At 37.5% G+C, this 7159-nt stretch overlaps 1 pseudogene; it reads left to right on the plus strand.

Annotated features, from left to right (window-relative positions):
- Nucleotides 1-1235: 1235 nt before the first annotated feature.
- Nucleotides 1236-1941, plus strand: LOC118584588 (annotated as a pseudogene).
- The last annotated feature ends 5218 nt before the right edge of the window (nucleotides 1942-7159 follow it).

A 7159-nucleotide genomic window follows, 5' to 3' on the forward strand; every position in this document is an offset into this window, starting at 1 on the left:
AAATAGCCTTAAATAACATGAAATAAACCTGTTGCTTATATTTCCCCCTTTTTTCATTAATTCTTTTTCTCAAGGTTTGAAATTACATCATTGACTTAATATTTTCTTCTTTTAGGTGAATTCACAGTTAAAAATGTTTCCTTTTTGGAGAGAGAATCTCTCTGTATACCAGTGGCTAGCCTAGAACCCTCACTGTGTTGACCAGGGTGGCTAAAACTTGTAACATGTATTACTGTATTGATTTAAATGTCTTTTCACTGCTTTGGCTTTATCTCATAATGTTTGGAATACTGTATTTAATTTTACTCAGATAAGATGAAATTTCCATTGTTCTTTTCTAGACTCGTTTGTTATTTAAGGCTGTTTTTAATGACACATTTGTAACCTACAAATGTTGCAGAAGGGATTTTGTCTGACATCCAGGATACATCAGGAAGAATTGTGTAGCTTGTAGAACATCTACTCTTCAAGCTGTTAGCCATGATTTTCTCTCCTTTGACAAATACAAAAGAGAAACAGTGTAAAGGAGAGAAGATTTACTTGGGTTCATGGTTTCTAAGGCCTAAATCTGGGCTCACTGGTTCCATTGGCTAATCTATGTAGTGACGCAGAAACATTATGGAAGAGCGGCATGAGGAGTCTCATCATGGCAGCCACAAGGCAAAGAGGAATAACAGGAAGGGACCAGAGCCAGATGGACCCTCATAGGCATACCCTAGCAACCCAATCTATGGTTTCATGAAACTTTGAATCCATCAATGGATGGAACTGTTGGTTAAGACAGGATCCTCATCATTTAATCATCTTAGAAAATGAATGTCCTCATAGACACATTCAGAAGTATGAGCTTCAAATCCCTTTGGCATCTCTAAATCCAATCAAGTAAAAGGAAATAAAAAAGAGTAAACATTAATGGCAAAAGGCTATGGGACAACATGCAAGAAATCCACCTGTCCAATAGTTCAAGGCCACTATGTCATGAGGAAGTTCAAGTTTCATACAAAGCCCATAGTTAAGTAGTCTCATCCATAGACCCAGCTGTCACCAGCCAGGAGCCTCTACACCTCAGGGGACAGATACAATAGTGAAGCAATCTACGCCTCCTAGATGATTCTGGTGCTAGATCACCAAGTCAACTCCAACATTTCCATTGTCCCAGCTGGACCCTGCCTGTCCTTCAAGATTCTACCATGTTCTTAGGTAGATAGTGCCCTGGCTGTGGGCTTATGCCACAATGGATCCAAGTTTGGAACATGGTAGTTTTGAAAGACATTTTCAGGAGATGGAAGTCAGTTAAAAACATCCAGAAATTGCCAAGTCTATGAAGATGGTTATAGCTGTGAAATATGCTCAGGCTAAGTGGGAACAGGCTCCTTGGCTTTATATGAGAAGGCTTATCTAAAGGTGCCCAAGGACAAGAAGAAATACCTCCTTATTGGTGTGTCCTCAGATCCAGGGCTCTGTGGTGCTGTTCATTCCTCAGTGGCTAAGCAGATGAGGAATGAGGTGGCGACCCCCACAGCAGCCGGGAAAGAAGTTATAATTGTTGGAATTGGTGAAAAAAACTAGGTGCATGTTTTGTAGGACTCACTCTGACTAGTTTTTGGTGTCATTCAAAGAAATGGGATGAAAGGCCCCTACTTTTGGAGATGCATCAATCAGTGCTCTTGAATTATTAAATTCTGGATATAAGTTTGAAGGCTCTTTCATTTTTAATCAGTTCAAGTCAGTTATCCCCCAAAAGACAGAAGTCCATCTTCTCTCTCAATACCATTGCAACTGCCAGTATCATATAGTACTCCCAACATGGGTGAGCAGAGTGCCAGGATGATGGCTTCTGATATGATTGATAAATTGACATTGACATTCAATCATATCCGTCAGGCTATCACGACAAAGGAGGTGATTGAAATCGTCTCTGGGGTCACTGCTCTGACTTAATATAAAGTTGTACCTTTAGACAAGATGTAAAAAAGGAAAACACGCTGATTTCCAATGATTGTTGTCCTTGTTGGAAGAAACTTGGTCCACTGAGTTACAAAGATAGCAAGTTGTTTGTAAATAATCTTACAATAAACAAGTTACAATGAAAAAAATAGCAAAAAAATCCACCCCTCTAAAGAGGAAATTAATAAGGCAATTCCATGTAGTTTATCTGGTAGTTAAAAGAGGTTTATTTTTGGGCAACCTACAACCAGTAAAATGGTTGGTTACAGGATCCAGGAGAGGTAAGGTATAGTTCAACATGATTCTCTGGAGAACTCTGACTTTGTCTGTAATCCAGCATCCAGGATCAAGAGGAGCCAAGAGAGGCTAGCACAAATGCATGCCAGGTCTTAAGGGCCCCAAAAGGCCACACCCCAGGGGCAGGTCATAGGCAGGTGTAGTAGTTACTTGTTGCCTCACTACGGGCAGTGCTTCAAGATCAAAGCTGGAACAGCTACTCACTTCTGTGCTATTCAAAAGTATTCTTATCCAGTAACACAATCCTACTAATTTTTTTTAATCAGCTAGTGTTGTTTTATTGCTGCTGTTGTTTGCTAATTTTTATGTAGCAATGGATGCATGTTACACTGTATGACTTAGACTTAGGAAAATTGAAATAAATGGTTGGGATAAAATGATGTCAATATAGTACTCTAAAACTTCACTTCTGGGATAAAGGAAATTGGGTTACATGTTCTTTGTGGTTCTAATGAAGCATAAAGTTATTAAGTGCCTTTAGCTTTCAGTATAACAGAATCATATGGTGTTTTCATTTCAGGTCTTTTGATACGTGTAGCTGAACAGAAGAATTGTTTTTACATTCTCCTAAGGCAGATTAAATATTGCTTTCCACTGTACTCTAGTCTCAGTCTTTAGACTTTCTATTTTCAGTCACTAAAAAATGCCACTTCATGTTCCAGCTCTGATGTGGTGAAATATGCTAATTCCTGTGCAGACCACTCACACAGTCTCACTAGCTTTCAGTTTTCCCAGGGTCCCTTTGGGGCTATAGAGAGGGCTCAGTCACTCAAAGTTTTATGGGTTCTATTTCCTGGAAAGCTTTGGATTCCAACTTTGGATCAAATGGATATAATTTTTAACACTGAAAAAATAGAAAATTAATTTGATAAAAATTAGTTTAGGTATGAGGAGCATTATTTTAGATGATTCTTTTTTTGTAGTAGTAACAATTCAAAAAATTAGACGAGTATGTGTTTTTTTCCTTAATTATGTCTGGAAGGAGAATGCTGTTCTGTTCATAAGAACACTTGAAGTGCATTGTTTGTCTCTTTATTCTTTTCTTATTCAGAAATTATAAAACATCTCTCTCCCCATTTATAAACATAGAATCAAAGTTATTTGCTTATGAGGAAAGTTTTTGAATCATGATTGTCTAGCATATATGAACAAAAGCTCAAAGTGGATAAAATGCTTCTAATTTCCCAGAATCTAGGACAAGAATTTATCTTGTTCTGTGTCTTAAAATCATTATCATGCAGCAGCACCACAAATCACCAAATAGATTCCAGCCAGGCAAGCAGGTAGGCTAGCTGCACACCTTCACCCCCTTCCTCTCCTCCAAATACAATGCTCCAGTCTTAGGCTCGTTCCAAGGCACACCATCTGCTGTGTCCTCCCATTCCTCTCTGCTGCCATGTCCAGTGGATCACACAGGTCTTTCTCTCCAGCCTTCCTCCCCACTCAGTCTATTATCCTAGTCCCACACTCCAGCAGACATTCTCCAGGGAGTCGTAAGCCAAGCTTGGCAGAGAAGCAAAAAGGCCAGTGAAGTAGTAGGTGAGCTTCATATTTCCAGGCTTCCTACTGTCCCACATATCCAATCCCCTAGTGTCATCTTCGGTTCTTTAGCAGATTACCTGTTAATGACCTCTCGCCACTCTCTACCTACATTCCTTGAAGTAAGTAGATCTGGTAGAATGCCCTACTTTCTTTCTTCCTCTGGATTCCCTCACATCTCCCCTTCTAGGCTATCCCCACTCCTAAGTGTCAGCTCCCAATACCTAGAAACACATTTTACCAGGAACCCCCAGTGTCCATACCTATCAGGATCCCAGAAGAATTTCCTACTAGGCAATACACAACTATCACACTCTCCTAAGAACTAGGGAAGGACACAGAATCCAAGGGAAAAAACACCCACACAACAAAGACAAGATTACATATCAATACCTAGAATTATAATCTTCTCAAACCCAGATGGCTAGGTGCCAATGTACAAACACAATCAACAACAGCCAGGAAAATATGGCTACATTGGAACCCAGGAAACCTACCACAGTAGGCTCCACATATTACAACATAGCTGAAATATAAAGCAAAACCCTTAATATAGCCTTTATGAATAAGATAGAGATTCTTAAAGAGGAAATGGATAAATCCCTTGAAGAAATCTATGTAAACACAAGCAAACAGTAGAAGGAAATGAATAAAAACAACTCAAAATATGAAAGTGGAAATAGAATCAATAAAGAAAACCTAATCTGAAGAAAGTTTTGAAGTGAAAAATTTAGGAACTTGAACAGGAACCTCTAAGGAAAGCTTCACCAACAAAATAGAAGAGATGGAATAGAGAATCATAGACATTGGAGACTCAATAGAAGACATGGATACCTCTGATAAAGAAAACGTTAAATCTAAAAACTTTCCCAGCACCAAACATCCAGGAATCTGGGACATTAAGGGAAGGCCACATCTGCGAATAATAGGAATAGAAGAAGGAGAAGAAACCCAGGTCAAAGAAAGTACAGAAAGTATTTTCAACAAAATCATAGGAAAAAAATTCCCTCACTTAAAGAAGGAGGTGCCTATCAAAGTAAAATAAGCATACAGAACACCAAGTAGACTGGACCAGGAAAGAAATTCCCCACAGCCCATAATAATAAAAATACTAAATGTACAGAACAAAGGATATTAAAAGCTACAAATGAATAAGACTAAGTAACATATAAAACCAGAGTTATTAGAGTAACACCTGACTTCCCAATGGAGACTCCAAAAGCCTGAAGGGCCTGGGCAGATGTTCTACAAATCCCAAGAGACCACAGATACCATCCCAGACTAATATACCCAGCAAAACTTTCAATCACAATAGATGGAGAAAATAAGATATTCTGTAATAAAACCAAATTTAAGCAATATCTATTTACAAATCCAGCCCTCCAGAAGGTGCTAGTAGGAAAATGCCAACCTAAAAACCTTAGCTAAACCAAGAAATCATAGTAATAAATAATCCTAGTCCAGCAAATCAAAAGAGGAGGAACACACATATACCACCACCACCACCACCACCACCACCACCACCAACAACAACAACAACAACAAAATAACAGGAATCAACAAACACTTCTCATTGACATCTCTCAACATCAATAGTCTTAATTCCCTAATAAAATGACACATACTAACAGAATGGAAGCAAAAATGGGATACATCCTTCTTCTGCATCCAAGAAACATACCTTAACATCAAGTATAGACATCATCACATAGAAAAAGAATGGAAGATATTCCAAGCAAATGAACCTAAGAAGCAAACTGGCATAGCCATTTTAGTATCTGACAAAGTAGACTTCAAACCAAAACTAATCAAAAGTGATAGGGAAGGACATTACATACTCATTAAAGGAAAATTCCACCAAGATGACATTTCAATCTTAACATCTAGACTTCAAATACAAGTGCACCCACTTTTGTAAAAGAAACCCTGCTAAAGCTTAAATCACATATTGACCCTCACACACTGATAGTGGGATACTTCAGTCCTGATTTCGTCAATAGACAGATTATCCAGAGAAAAACTAAGCAGAGAAATGCTGGAGCTCACTGACATGATAAATCAAATGTTCCTAACATTCCACCCAAACACAAAAGAATATCCCTTTTCTCAGCACCTCATGAAACTTTCTTCAAAACTGACCTCATACTTGGACACGAAGCAAGTCTCAACAGATTCAAGGAAATTGAAATAACTCCTTGCTGGATATCAACAACAGCAGAAACAACAGAAAGCTTATGAAATCATGGAAACTGAACCACTCTCTACTGAATGAATAATGGGCCAAGCCAGAAATTAAGAAAGAAATTAAAGACTTTCTATAACTGAATGAAAATGAATACACAACAAACCCAAACTTGTGGGACACAATGAAGGTGGTTCTTAGAGGCAAGTGTACAGCATTAAATACCTACATAAAAACTGGAGAGATATCACACAAATAGTTTAATAGCATACCTGACAGCTCTAGACCAAAATGATCAAATTCAGGGCTGGAATCAATAAAATACAAAGAGTCAACAAGACAAAGAGTTTGTTCTTTCAGAGAATCAACAAGATAGACAAATCCTTATCCAAATGAACTAAAGGCAGAGAGAGAAAACCCAAATTAACAAAATTAGAAATAAAAAGGAGGATGTAACAACAGGCATAGAGGAAATCCAGAGAAAAATAAGGACATTACTTTTAAAAATCTATACTCCAAAAAATTATAGAATCTTTAAAAATGGATAATTTTCTTGGTATATATCACTTGCTAAATTTAAATCAAGATTATATAAGCAATTTAAACAGTCCTATATCCCCTAGTGAAATAGAAGCAGTAATTAATATCTACTTATAAAAGCTCTAGACCAGATGATTTTATTGCAGACTTTTGCTAGACTTTCAAAGAACCAATACCAATACTCAAACTATTCCACAAAATAAACATAGTAGGAATATTGCCCAATTTGATTTATGAGGCCAGTTACCCAGCTACCCAAACAACATAAAGATCCAACAAAGAAAGATTTACTGATCAACTTCCCTTATGAACATAGATGCAAAACTTCACAATCAAGTATTTGCCATTCAAATCCAAGAACACATCAAAAGGATCACCCACCATAATTAAGGAGGCTTCATCCCAAAGATGCATAGATGGTTCAACATCTATAAATTAATAAATGTAACCCACCATATAAACAAATCAAAAGACAAAAACCAAATGATCATCTTATTAGATGTAGAAAAGGCATTTGACAAATCCAAAACACCTTTGTGATAAAAGTTCAGGAGAGGTTATGGATACAAGGGGGATACCTCAACATAGTAAAGGCAGTTAACTGCCAGCCCATATTCAGCATAAACTAAAATTGATAGGAACTCAAACAGTTTT

Source organism: Onychomys torridus, chromosome 5 (assembly GCF_903995425.1).
Source record: "Onychomys torridus chromosome 5, mOncTor1.1, whole genome shotgun sequence".
Taxonomy (NCBI): Eukaryota; Metazoa; Chordata; class Mammalia; order Rodentia; family Cricetidae; genus Onychomys; species Onychomys torridus.